This window comes from Colobus angolensis, unplaced genomic scaffold (genome assembly GCF_000951035.1).
Source record: "Colobus angolensis palliatus isolate OR3802 unplaced genomic scaffold, Cang.pa_1.0 Scaffold27, whole genome shotgun sequence".
NCBI lineage: Eukaryota > Metazoa > Chordata > Mammalia > Primates > Cercopithecidae > Colobus > Colobus angolensis.
Window position 1 is genome coordinate 14400755 of NW_012115932.1, and position 14610 is coordinate 14415364.

The following is a 14610-nucleotide window of genomic DNA, read 5'->3' on the forward strand; positions in this document are numbered from 1 at the left end:
CCTAAAGTGTAAACGTCATTGTCCAGGTGAATGGAAGAAGAGAGCTGAGACAGAGGGGACAGGCAGAGTCAGTGTCCAGTGCTGACCTCTGAAATGGAAAAACATAGTCAGTCCTTAGGAGGCTGCAGAGGCCAAGACCCCAGAGAGGTTTGGAGGTTCCGCAGCAGAGGAGGAGCTGTGGACCACGGCAGGACCCTGATGCCATCAGCAGAGGAGGAAGTAATCAGAGTGGTGGAGGAAGGAAGCCAAGGGAAGTCAAGTAAACACCAAGTATTCCCTCCCTGTCCAATGCTGGGACCTGCATAAGCCACCACTCCCCCAGTGTAGACTCTACCCATGGAAGAAGGAAGAAGATAGAACTCTGGATTTGAATATAATTCTAAAATAACCACATTTACCTGAAAATGACTAGGTTGAGTTTCCTGCTTCAACCAGAAATGGAGCTTGGAGTCAGAAATTATGTGGGGTTATAGAAGAAAAAGTCACCATCTTCCATCTCTGAGTCATATGATCATTTTAGACATAACATTGTGCACTTACAGTGTACCAAGTGCTTAATATATGTGATCTCATTTCACCAGGGAAACTGTATAATTTATTGCTTTAACTGACAAAATTCTGAAAGAGGTGCTGTTAATAATTGCAATGAGATGCAGGCCTGAGCAGGCCGTGATTTATGGCTGTCCTACATCTGACCCTCACAGCATCCATGGGAGAAGGAAGCATGCTTATGTCCACTGACAGCTGGGGAAACCAACACTTGAAGTGATTAAGTCACAAGTCCAAAATAAACGATGGAGCTGCAGTTCAAGCCCAGGTGGTCATTGACCAAAGGCCATGCTCTTTCAACTTTGCATGGGACCGTGACTGCTGGCTCTACCCAGCTTCTCAGTGCGACCTTTCTCTGCCCACTGTCTCTTCTCTGGCCGACAGAAACACAATGAGACCACATACGTAACACTGCATTTTTTCACAGCCACATTGAAAAGAAAAAGGAATCAAGTAAAATCTGTTTTATTATGATATTTTATTTAACCCAATACAGTTGACGCTTGAACAACACAGGTTTGAACTGTGTGGGTCCACTTACACATGGCTTTTCTTCAGCCTCTGCCACCCCTGAGACAGCAGGACCAGCCCCTCCTCTGCCACCCCTGAGACAGCAGGACCAGCCCCCTCCTCTTTCGTCTCCTCCTCAGCCCACTCTACATGAAAACAAAGAGGATGATGATCTTTTTGATGATCCACTTTCACTTAATAAATAATAAATATATGTTCTCTTCTTTATGATCTATCTTAATAACATTTTCTTTTCTCTAGCTTCATTTACTGTAAGAATACAGCATATTCCCAGCAACTCAGGAAGCTGAGGCAGGAGAATCGCTTGGACCTGGGAGACGGGAGATTGCAGTGAGCCGAGATCACACCATTGCACTCCAGCCTGGGCAACAAGAGTGAAACTCTGTCTCAAAAAAAAAAAATACACTATATAATGTATATAACATATAAAATATGTGTTAATCAACTGTTTATGTAATGAGTAAGTCTACCAGTCAACAGTAGCCTATTAGGAGTTAAGTTTCTGGGGAATCAAAGGTTATACACAGAATTTAGATGGCATGGTGGTTGACACTTCTAACTCCCACATTGTTCAAGGCTCACTGTATATTCAAAATGTTATTCAAGATGTAATCAATAGAAAATAGTTATTCATGAAATACTGTGTCTTCTTCTTCTCCCTTCAAACCCATTTCTTTGTATTCAGTCTTCGAAGTCAGTGGATATTTTAACCTTACAGCATATCTCAATTTGGATTACTCACACTCTAAGGACTCAATAGCCATGTATGGCTGGGGTCTACCAGCTGGACAGCCAGGTCTAGCCCTGATCTAAGCAGGAGCCATTTGATTGGGTTCTTGATACACTGCCATCTGGTGGACAGACGTTCCTTGCTTGAAAAACCACCTCGAAGGAAAGTATCAGCATCTGGGAAAATAACACAGTGGGCCTCAGGATCAGCTCCCCAGAAAGAACTTGGGGTTGGAGGGGTGTTGTTGCTGAAGATGTCCCCAGAGAAGATGTACAGCCACGGAGCAAACTCAAGTCACTTACGACGTTGGCAAACCTTGGCCGTGGTGCACTCTTGTTTCCTGGTTGCAAAAGGATTTAGCAGAAAATGGTAACTCTTTTCCAGAAGGGCATGTTTAAACAGCTTTTTTTTTTTTTTTTTGGAGACGGAGTCTAGCTCTGTCGCCCAGGCTGGAGTGCAGTGGTGCGATCTCGGCTCACTGCAAGCTCTGCCTCCCGGGTTTACGCCATTCTCCTGCCTCAGCCTCCCGAGTAGCTGGGACTACAGGCGCCCGCCATCTCGCCCGGCTAGTTTTTTGTATTTTTTTTTTTTTAGTAGAGACGGGGTTTCACCGTGTTAGCCAGGATGGTCTCGATCTCCTGACCTCGTGATCCGCCCGTCTCGGCCTCCCAAAGTGCTGGGATTACAGGCTTGAGCCACCGCGCCCGGCCTAAACAGCTCTTTAAAAAGCAGGAGTTTCTTTCACACCCAATTTCGCCATGTGGTTGTGTGAAGGGCTTCTCCCCAGAAATCATGTGATCTCTCTTTTAATTCATAGTAAAAACGTTTCTTCTGTCTTGGCCCATTATGGCTGCTATAAGAAAATATCATAAGCTGACCTTATACACCACAGAAATTTATTTCTCACATTCCTGAAGGCTGGGAAATCCATGATTAAGAGTTGGTGTCTGGTGGGAGCCTGCTTTCTGGTTCACTGATGGCATCTTCTTGCTGTGTCTTCACGGGAGCGTAAGGACAAGGCAGCTCTCTGCAGCCTCTTTTCTAAGGGCACTAGACCTATTTGTGATGGTTCGAGCCTCACAACCTAATAATTTCCCAAAGGCCCCACCTCCCAACACCATCACCTTGGTGATTAGATTTCAATATATGAATTTGGGAGAGGACAGAAACCTTGAGACCATAGCGTCTGCCAAGTTGTATCTTCCTCACTCAAATTGAGTGGGTGTGGTTATTCCAGAATTTCAGTAAACCAAGATGTATTTTTCCAACGTGAATAGTTGATTAAGAACACTTGATCAGGGTCAGTGTTATTCTGTACTTCTGAATCACTCCCACATTTGAAGGGGAGTTTTAAAAACAACTTTGTGTGAATAAAATGATGTGTCTGCATCACTCCAGGAAGGAGTGTTTGGAGCTGAAATGACTTGGCAGGGAGAAGAATCCATTGGGACATTCAATAACTTGGCATTGAGAGTGTTTTCAGCACCATGCTGTCCTCAGAATAGTATTAGAATTTATATAAACACAGATGTGACTTGTGCCTTTAAGGAGAATACAGTCTTCCCAGGAGAGACATGAAAAACCATCATAGATAAACAGAAAAAAACAGCATCAAGGATGTACGTGCACAGGGCAGAATGTAAATTGGATGTAAAACAAAGCATTTGAGGGCAGTGAGAAAGGAACTTCATTCTGGTCTCAGCTCTGCCACCCACAGCTGTGTGACTATGTCTCTGTCACACAGTCTCTCCAGTCTTCAACTTTATCATCTCATACTGAGCAAGAGATAATCTGGACAATTTGTGCTTCCAGAATAAGGAAACAAGAAGAAAAGAAAGCTAGATACCCAAGAACTTCAGTGACTGGCTCAGGAAGAGTTACTCAGCAGTGAGGGGGTCAGCATGAGCCCAGGCGCAAGAAGCCGGGAGTTGGAACAGCAAGGAAAGGTGCTCAGCTGGCTAACCTAGAGGAAAGTGATTGGCTGAAGTGTCTGGTTTATGTTTCAGGGATGGTTAGAGATTGCTCTGTTAACAGGCAAAAACTGTTGCCCTAAAGAACCTAGAATCTAAAGGGGTGTTTGACATAATCCAGAATAACAGGTCGCAGAGATTATTTTACAGAATGTTAGTACCTCATGATGTTAATAGATACAGAACAAAACAGACCTCTTTGCCGTAAGACTTCTCAGAACCTTTAACATTCTATGATTTTCCCAAAGGGCAGAGAGTATGCAGCATTTCCCAGACTTATCTAATGGTGAACACCTGTTATCCTGAGGCAGGCAGATTGCTTTGAGTCCAGGACTTAGAATCTATCCTGGGCAACATGGCGAAACCCTACGTCTACCAAAAATACAAAAATTAGCTGGGCATGGTGGCACGTGCCTGTAGTCCCAGCTGCTCAGGAGGTTGAGATGGGAGGATTGCTTGAGCCACTTGAGCCCAGGAAGTGGAGGCTGCAGTGAGCTGTGATCACACCACTCCACTCCAGCCTGGGCGACAGAGCACGACGCTGTCTCAAACAAACAGACAAAAACCTCACAGAACCCTCACTGCTCTAGACCTCACTTTTTATAGATAGGGAAACTGAAAAGGCAAGAGGCAAGTCCAAATTTCACAAAGATAGTGGCAGAGCCAAGACTGGATTGTTGGTCTTTTGACTCCAATATCCAGTACTTTCTTTTTCTTTCTTGGGTTTTTTTTTTTTTTTTCAATTCCTATTATACACAATTTAAGACACACAAAGAGATAAAAAGACTAATACAAGATATCCATGCACCACTACCTAGTGTAAGAAATAAAACGTCACCAACACAATAAACCCCCCCTTGTGTACCTCTCTCCATTTGTCTCCCCAAGGGAACCCATATCCTGAATTTGGAGATATAATACATGAAAATTCTGGTGGAATTTCAAATAAGTCATATTGTCTTTAGAGGATCTTCTTAGCATCTCCCATGATTTCTAAGTTGTCATGGTCTTAGAATTCAAGACAAAATCAAAAAACTCCACTTGGCCCAGAAGAGCAAAGATTAAAAGCCAGCCTCAAGGATCCCCAGCTTGGCTACCTGCAGCTCACAGCAGCTTGGAGAAAATTTTATGAATCGGTGAATTTTTTCATTCTCAGATGGACTCTTCAGATGGTTTATCAATTCTGCTAGATGCGGGGGTGCATCTGGCTTTATTCTGTGTGGAATTTTTGGATGAATTCACTGCCTCACCCCTCCCCTCTGCAGGCCAGATGGGGAGCCGGGTGCTGTATAAATGTTTAATTGTGGCTCAGTAAAAATATTTGCTTTCAGTAGCTGGAAGCTACAGAACGGAGGTAGCGCTGTCTACTAGAGTTGCCAGACTTCATTCTAATGAGAACAGAAATAAAGGCTGATTAAATCAAATTCCCCATAGTGTAGAACCACTTAAATAAATGTTTCATATTGTTTGCATGATGATTTTAAAATGTAACAGCTGCTTATGTAACCATTAGGTTGGACATAAATCATTCATCGCCATCACTGCCGTCAAAGCAGCACTGGCTCCTTTTCTTCTGCTGCTGACATTTCCATTACTAGGGAGCTTCTCAGACATGCTGTTGGGTTTCCTGTCCTTACCCAAGTGCAGGGTAGCAGGAGACCGAAGGCGGGGATGAGGAATGAAGAGCAGGCACAAAGCCGCCATTTATCGAAGGCCTACTTTGCACATGTCCCGTTGGGCTGGCATGTCACATTTCATCCTCCCCACAAGGAGACATTACTGTTCCCATTTTATAGATAGGGATGCTGAGGCCTATGGAAATGAAGTGAGGGAATTCCAGAGTAGGAAATACAGCCCGTATGTGAACTCAGGCGTGTCTGAGCCTTGGCAACTCACACAAGGCTGTCCAAGAACAAAGGGTGCATCCCACCCCAAGGCTCCACACACCTCAGGCCTTTTAGTAATGATGAGACCAGTGAAGAACACACCAAGACTCAGAAAACTGCAGAATCCTTTGGGTTGGGACTAGGGGTGGGGCAGGGTAGATACTGATCCAAAGGATTTGGACTTCTTTTCTTAGGACAAATCTCCATCATCTCTCCCCTGTTCACTGCGACAGCCTCCTTCTGGCTCCCTTGCCTCCATTCTTTTCTATCTCAATCCATCATTCACCCAGTAGCCTGAGTGATCTTTTAAAAGCAGAAGTCAGATTGTATCATTCTCCTGCTCAAAAGCCTCCAATGGCTTCCCACCACTCTTAGAATAAAGCCTAGCCTCCCACCTTGGCCCTCAAGGCCTTTTATGATATGACCCCTGCCAACATTTGCTCATTCGTTGCTACCCCGATCCTTTATCTGGGCATCTTGGCTTCTTTCTGGTCTTTAGACACAATGAGCTCATGCCTACCTAAGGGCCTTTGCACACGCTGGAACCATCCTCCTCAGACCCTTCCCATGACTAGCTTCAACCTGTCATTCAGACCTCAGCTCCAAGTCACTTGCTCAGAAAAGCCCTCCCTGCACCCTGGATTGAAAACTGCCCTCCCCTGCACACACTCCACACCATAGCTCTGTCTCATTTACTTTACGGCACTGAACACTGTCTCTATTTCTTATTTGCTATTTTCCTATCCCACTATAATGTAAGCTCCATGAGAGATATCTGGCCTGTTCTCCACTGCTTCCCCAGCCCTAGAATGGTGACTGTAATGTAGTACGTGTTCAATAACTATTAATTAAATATACGAATTAACTTGTCTCATCCTTTCCCCCTGCATCCAAGTTGGGTGAACCCTGACTTGGCCCCTAGAAAGAGAGAATTTGATTCTGAAAACCAGTTCTTACCTCCAGGCTCAGGCCCCATGCAGGAGCCTTTCTCCAGGTGGCCTGGCCATGCAGGTGATGGCAGTCACGGGGTGAGGCAGAGAGCTGCTGAAGAAAAGCCAGGAGGCCCTTTGGGGTTCCCTGCATTCCTAGGCAGGAGGATCCCTTGGATCCAAGCCCCCAACTCTGCAAAGCTGAGTCTAAAGGATGCACAGAACACAAGACATCCTTCTGTTGCCACCAAAGCTTCTGACACCCCATTTTAGCTGGAGAGAGACTTGGGCGTGGTTCTTGAATTGGCTGCAACTCCACCCTCCCTCCTGCAAGTGCCTTTTCCTCTGCCATGGAGGCCTCTGTGCCATGGAGAGGACCACTAGACCTCTTGGGGTGAGGGCTCTGGGTGTCAGTCCCCTACGCCCTAGCAAGATCTGGAAGGCAGAAGCCACCTTCCTGCAGGCAGGCAAGGTCCTTGAAATACAAGGTTGTCTGTGGCACTGGTCCATTGACCATCCTACTGCTTCCAGTTACAGAAAATGTTGCATCAGTGGCAGCCATGGGGACAGCTTCCTGGTTCCTGAATTGCAGCACTGATCCGTGGTGTGCTGTGGAACTCAGGCATTTTCTCAGCAGCTTTTGAGGTAGTGGCCCCGGGCAGGCCAGTTCGGCAGTGTCCTGGGGGTCATTCCTGGAGGCCCAGCCTGGTGGCCACTTCTCCAGCCCTTCCAGTGATTTGGAAGCAGCTGATTCCTTGCAGTAAGTCCCTTCCTCCTCGAACCACTGATTGATGCAGAGCTCCTCCATGGTAGGGACTGGTTCTCTTAGGCCCCTGTATCCTCAGGCCCAGCATGCTTGGGAAAATGTTTGCTAATGCTTTGTGACTCAAAAGGAATCCTAGACACACACACACGCACACGCACACACACAATTTTAATATTATCAGTCACATCAGCCCCCTGAGGCAGCTGCTCTGTTCCAGACAAACCCTGTTAATAACACTCTTATTTTCCAGCTCAATTTGGAAGCCTGACCTTGTCTTGCTTTGCCTCCTACAGAGAGTTAATACTGGGACATACTGAAGGGCGAAGGTTTGAGTCACAAAGTCACAGGGATTTTGGCAGTTACGGTCTGCATGACACTAAGCAAATTAGTTACCACTGGGACTCAGTTTTACCAGTCTGCAAAATGGAGCTATCAGCTGCATCTAGCACTATGGGCGCTGTGAGCATGGAGGGCAGTCTGCACAAAGGGACTTCCCAGGTTCACGCTGCCAGTAAATGGTAGGACGAGGCCCTGATAAGCACAGCCTGCCATGGGGAAGGGAATTCATCCCCAGCTCAGAACCCCTGCATCCTCACCCAGGGGTTCCCTGTGCATGCAGGTGCTTGGTAAATGGCAGTTGCTGTCAGCACTGTCTGATTTACCTGAAGGGAACAGTTCACACTCCACCTGGATTTTCACTGCAGCAGCCAAGAAGGAACTTCTGGGAAAGCATCTGCTTCCATCCAACTCCCAGGAGGGGTTGGCAGAGGGTGGAGCCAAGAGCCTGCATCCTCTACCAGCCTGCAGAAAGCAAGCCACGTTCTGGACTCAGGGAGCAGAAACCCAGATAGAAACCACCCCATGTGCAGCCTTTGCACGGTCACAGGACCAACTCCACAGGGAGAGGAAAGAGGCCTCCTCTCAGGGGTGGAGAGCTGAGAGCAGGACAGACCTTTTCTGACTCAGCCCAAGGAGGGCTGGAGCAGGGGCTGCAGGTTCCCTGCTTTGTGCTGCAACACAGGGCAGAGGAGAGTCATGGCCTCCCAGATCTTCTTTGGGCTCACCTGCAAAATGGAGATAATAGCATCCTCCTCTCTAAGTCATGGCCTTAAAGAGGTGCTGAGAGTCACCAGTTAGGCAGACCCAAGGCAGCCATTTCTGGTGCATTAGGACTATCGGCCAGAACCCCTGCATTCCTAGCCCCTCCTGCAGCCTCTAATGACCAGGAGAGAAAGGCGTAAGGTATAAGACTCTGGGCCAGGTTCTGGCAGCTTATGGCTACCCTTTTCTTGTGTCTGGACAGGAGCACTTTAGCTACAACCAGCTCATCTAATCCTCACTGCTGCCCTATGAGGCGGGCATTCTTACTTCCCCAGTTTTGAGATAGGCACAGAAAGGAGAAGCGACTTCCCAGGTTCACGCTGCCCTGACAAGCACAGCCTGCCATGGGGATGGGAATTCATCCCCAGCTCAGAACCCCTGCATCCTCACCCAGGGGTTCCCAGCCGATGTGAACAGGGATGTGACCAGTCTCCACTGGTCCCCTGTGCTAGGTCTCCACCTTGCCAGCCTGCTGCTGGGCCCCAGGGCTGTAGGGTCTGCCACCTGTAGGGTCTGTCACCACCTCGACTTCCTCTTGAGAAGCTCCTCCCACCCTCTCGCCTTCCTCCAAAGAGAAAGTGTGCTGTCAGGCAGCTGGAGCGAGATGGCCCAGAGAGAACTCTCCCCATCACACTCCCTGCAGCATGAGTCCCACCCCCAAACCCAGAGTTGGCAAGCTGCCCAGAGCCTCCCAGAGGAGGCCTATGGGTTAACTTCATATTTTGTATTTTCAGCATATGGTAGAAAAGAAATAGTTTTGTTTTATTTACAAGTGTGATTTTCCCTTTCCAGAATGCCTTCCTCTCTCCTCCATGTGGTGAGCTCCTATTCATACTTCAAAACCATGCTCAACTATTCCCTGCCCACCCATTTCCTTCCACTCCTCCCCTTCTAATGTGGATGTGTCCCAGGGACAACATCTGTGTTCCTCAGTGAAGTTGACAGAAGCTGCTCTACATAAGAAAAAAGAATAAGGAGGTAAACTAGAAATGGGAGGAAGCTGGGAAAGGCAGGGTTGGTGGAAGGACTTATGGGGACGCTGTGGCAGCCACCTGAGGCTAAAGAACTTGAGAGCCAGGGTAGCTATGCTTAAAGGGCTTTGCCACAGTGCAGAAGGTAGGATGCAAGGCCCTCTTCAGTCTCTCCATGAAAACCACAGTCAAAGTACACATTACTCAACCATGCTTTGGAGCTTGACTTGGGCTTAATGCTGTCTTTTTAAATTATTATTATTAAAACAATATTCCAGGCTGATGGAATTTAGCAACAAGGAACATAATATCTGACACAAACATAGCCTAAGCCTTGATATTTGTCATCTTATATAGCACGAGATCAGGGTGTTGAGAACTTTAAGGGCAGCTCCGTTATGTCCAGACTCTGGGCGGTTTCTGGGATTCTACCTGGTGTCACTCCAATACTCACTGGCGGGGGCTGTGTCTGCTACAGACATCACAGCCTCATGAAACTACCTACACTAAAGCCAGTAGGAAGAAAGGTGTGTGTTGCCTTCACCTTCCCACCCTTTATGTGGGGAGGAAAATATTTGCCAGGTGACCCACCTTTCCCTTCTCAGTGCCCCTTTGATCAAAGTCTGGTTCTATGTCCCTGCCCAGCTGCAGGTGGTGCTAGGTAAGAAGGTGTCTGGGATTTGACAGTCTGCTGTGGGGGCTAAATAAGAAGGACATGAGAGCTTTGCCCTCTGTTTGTACTCCTCTGCTAGGGGGAGAACTTGCTGCTCCTGGATACCACCCTTTCCCATCATATCATGTCCTGAAGTGTTAAGAATTTTTCCCATTGAATCACTTGAACCCAGGAGGCAAGAGGTTGCAGTGAGCCGAGATCACGCCACTGCACTCCAGCCTGGGCAACAGACTGAGTCTCTGTTCCAAAAAACAAACAAACAAAATTGACTTTCTCCCATTGAGCCCAAGGTGCTTTCCTGGTAACTTCTCTTTGACCCAGTCCTGCCTCCTGCATCTTCCTTCAGCAACCCTGTTCTCCACATCAGCCACCAGAGGGAACATCTTAAAACGCAGTGCTAGACTGGGCATGCCATTGTCTCTGCTAAACCCCTGAGTGAGTCCCCAGTGTCTACAGGATAAAGTCCAAGCTTCATGGCATTGGAGGCTCACCACAGTCCTACTTCAGCCTAGTCTGTCTTCCTTATTCTTCCCCTACATATATAGATATATTCTCATACCATAGGTGAAGCAACTGAAATGCTTTTTATTCCCCTGACACTTCTTTTTTTTTCAAATTCTTTTTGTACAAATTTATGGGGAACATCTGCAATTTTGTTACGTGCATAGATTGTATAGTAGTGACATCAGGGCTTTTAGGGTATCCATCACCAAAATAACGTACGTTGTACCCATGAACTAATTTCTCATCATCCACTCCTCCCCTATACCCTCACCCTTACAAGCCTCCATTGTCTATTATCCCACTCTCTACATCCATGTATACAGGTTATTTAGCTCCCATTCATGGAGGGAACATGTGATATTTGACTTTCTTCACCTGGCTTGTTTCACTTAAGATAATGAACTCCAGTTTCATTCCAGTTGCTACAAAAGATGCCTCACAGAATTTTAAATGCTTATGTATACAAACACACACCCTCTTTGTATTCGGCTACACAAAACTAACAAACCTCTGCGAAATGGAACCTACAGGAAATAGGATCATATGCAACGCTGGACATGAGGCAGATGCAATATACAGATCCATAAGGTAGACTCAGGTATTTCAGATCCTGACTGTGATCTCACGTTTACTTATTAGACCACAGACCAAAGACTCTCACTGATGTCCCCACAGATTTCACCACTTATTCCTCTTGTCCTACACACTCTACTCCAAAGTCACCCTCCTCTAGAGGATAGTCACCTGAGATACTTCAGCGACCCTGCTCACCCTGGAAAATCAGGTGACAAGAATCATCAGTTAAGCCTGTGGACAGTGAGCATCTATTGGTCTGCATGGTGTGGTGGGCAGAAGACAGGGTCTAATAGGGGCTTTTCATGGTTCCAGTTCCAAACCTCTGACCATTCCAGTCCATGCTGCAAGCCCCCATTCTATTTATGGTTAGAGCCACACGATTTACATGTACTGTCTCAGGTGCTTCTTGAAACACTGTCTTCTCCAGTTTTTCATAAGCCAATGCCCCTGACACTTCTATGTTTTGTCCAAGTTGTTCTACTTGCCCAGCATTCTCTTCCACCTTCTCCTGCTGTCAAACTCCTACACACCCTTCAAAGCCCAGGTCATGTGTCCTCTCCCTGACAATGATTCCAGCTGAAGGAGATTACATTGCTACTTCCTTGGCTCCTATCATACCCTATGTGGCTAGTGTAGCACTTAACATTGCTTGCTGCTTGGTGACTTTCCCAAACGTTCATCTGTCCCCAAAGATGGGAAAGTCCTCACTTTCCCGTCATTTAGGAGATGCTTGCTAAACCAAAGACTCAGCCCCTCATCAGGAACCAGTGAAGGATAGAGCTGGGAAAGAGGAGTTGTGGACGTGGGGACTATGTGAGGCTCACGGAGGTGAGCCAGGAATGGTAGCTGCAGCGACGATTGTCGCCCTACTGTTACTAGGTGATTACTGATCTCAGCCCTTCTCTTAACTGACCCCTTCCCTAGTCTTATAGATGAGGGGCCAGCCTGCCTCTTAGAACCCAGAATTTGCTCACTGTCCATGACTTACTCTCATGGCTGGGAATATTCAGGCAGGATCTGGTCCCACTCATGGGAGGGGAAGACAAAGAGTACCATCCCTCCAAGCCCTCCCTTCCGGCAGGACAGATCCCCCTGCCTCATTCCATCTGCAGATGCTGGCAAAGCATGTCCCAGCCCTCGCCTCTGAGGCAGAGAAACGGATTCCAATTAAGGGACTTGCGGAAAGTGGCCTCATTTTACAAGCAATTGGGTTGTGAATCGAAGCGGGCATGAAAGTTTACAAGCTAGGCTGGCAGAGGAGCCAGCAGGCCTTGCTGCCACTGCCTGTCAGGAGACATCTTCTCCAGTTACTCGACAACTGTGTGGAGTGAGTGAGGGGCCGGCACAGATCCCGCCCTCCACGGCTGGCAGTGGAAGAAATGTCCATTCATTTGTCTTCTTAAAACCAAGAATCAGGCTGCGGGAGGGCACAGGATCGTCTCTCTCCTGATAGGCTTTCCCCTTCTCTAGCCTTATGCAAGAATCTGGGGGATTTTTAGCTGGTGCTGAGAAAATAAGGAAAGAAATCACATGCGTAGACCTCTGCTCACAGCTGGGATCTCCACGCAGCTGAGAAATTTCCAGGAAATCACCTGGGTTCAATGGAGGAACTTAATACTTCAAGCTGTCATCTGGTGGGAAAGGGTGGTGGAAAGAAGTAACAAGATCTCCCAAATGGATCCAACCAGAGAGAAGGCCTCCTCATTTCCTTCTCACCCAAGCCCATGGAGGCCCTGGAAGACAGAGGTTGCCGGGGCATCCAGGGTCTACATGGGTTGAGCTACCCAGACCTGGTGCAACGGGGCCAGGCATTCCCTCCAAGGCTCTGCCACCTACCCAGCAGGACCCATGAGCTCAGCACCTTTCTGGACTTGAGATGGGTCTGGTTTTGGCCTTTTCCCTCCAGGCTTCCTTCTGCCTCCTCCTCCCCACTGACACCTGCCTTTGCTGTCCCCCAGGACATTCCGCTCTCTTCTCAAAGGCTCAGGCCTGAGAGGTTGCTGGTGGGCAGATTCCATCTCATGGTTGAGCTGTTTGGCCTCAACGGCATTTTACTCCCTCTGCCTCTCTCTCTCTTTTTTTTCAAATTGAGCCATCTTCTTACAGCTGAGGTTTTCATATAAAAAAGCAAGTTGCTGGTTTCTCTTTAAAAGTAGGGCAATCTGGCAGTTCTGGGCTCGTGTAAAACAATTAGGTAGAGCTAAAAACAAGGGCTTTTGATAAAGCCTGAGCTCCCAGCAGCCAAAGGACTTACCACACCCTTAAAAAAAATCCCTTCTTGCACTCATTTTTATCAACTCCTGCCCCTACAGATATGTATTGTAGGTTTTAACTAGAAACAAGAGGATTAGCTTTATTTAAACAGCAAAACTGCTTAAATGAGATAATACATGTATTTGGAATGGTGCCTGGCACCTAACCTAATCCTTAGTTAATAAATATTTATTGAGCAAATCATCTTGATTATTAAAAAGACAGGCCAGCTGGACACAAGGATGCTAGCTCAGAGCTGGCACTTGAGGGCTCAGTAGAATATTCATGGCTTGGAGGAGGGGCTATGACACGAGCCCATATAATCAGAGAAGTTCAGATGGGACATGAGAACCACTTGGTAGCCTAAATCCAGAGAAACTAAAGCCAGACTCATACTCTGAAGCTGGCAAGTGTTCATTTTTGGAAAGTAGAAAGTGATGATGTGTTATCCCAAGAGACTCCTGGGACAACATGCAGTGAGCAGTTGTCCATTCACAGAGTTGTCTCATTCACAGAGACTACCTTGAACCAGGCTCTTTCCCTACATTTTGTTATTATATCTTCACTATAACCTTCTGAGGTGGAAATTAATATCCCCATTTTACAGATGGGTAAACTATCTAGTGAGGGTGACAGATATTATTGACATGACCATGAGAATAAGTATAAATGAGATAAATTCTCTCTGAAGGAAAGGAATAGGGATTTACAGTGGTATAAAACAAAGAAAATGGGCCTGGTCTAAGCAATCAGGGAATGTTTCTTTAAAGAGGTGACATTTAAGCTGAAGTCTAAAAGATTAAATGAGTGTTAAATAGAAGATTGGGCAGGAGGGAAATATTATCCATGGCTCTCAATCCCAGATGCACAATTTGAACCACTTGAGGTTCACACACACAAAGAAAGCATCATGACCTGGTACAGTCCCAGTCTAATTAAATCAGTAGAACCCAGGTACCAATATTTTTATGTTTATTTTTATCTTATTTATTATTATTTTTTGAGATGGAGCCTCGCTCTGTCACCCAGGCTGGAGTACAGTGGCGCAATCTTGGCTCACTGCAACCCCTGCCTCCTGGGTTCAGGCGATTCTCCTGCCTCAGCCTCCTGAGTAGCTGGGATTACAGGTGCCCACCACCACACATGGCTAATTTTTGTATTTTTAGTAGAG

At 46.8% G+C, this 14610-nt stretch overlaps 1 protein-coding gene and 1 long non-coding RNA gene across 2 annotated transcripts in view; both read left to right on the forward strand.

Moving 5' to 3' along the window:
• The window catches only part of LOC105515835, a 34688-nt gene extending 30611 nt beyond the window's left edge, over positions 1-4077 (forward strand). The window contains exons 2-3 of the long non-coding RNA XR_001002400.1: positions 1321-1540; positions 3209-4077. This is a non-coding gene — a long non-coding RNA (uncharacterized LOC105515835). The remainder of the gene's footprint in view (positions 1-1320; positions 1541-3208) is intronic.
• The window catches only part of KCNIP1 (Kv channel interacting protein 1), a 389539-nt gene that overhangs the window by 67405 nt on the left and 307524 nt on the right, over positions 1-14610 (forward strand). The gene's annotated exons all lie outside the window — the stretch shown is intronic.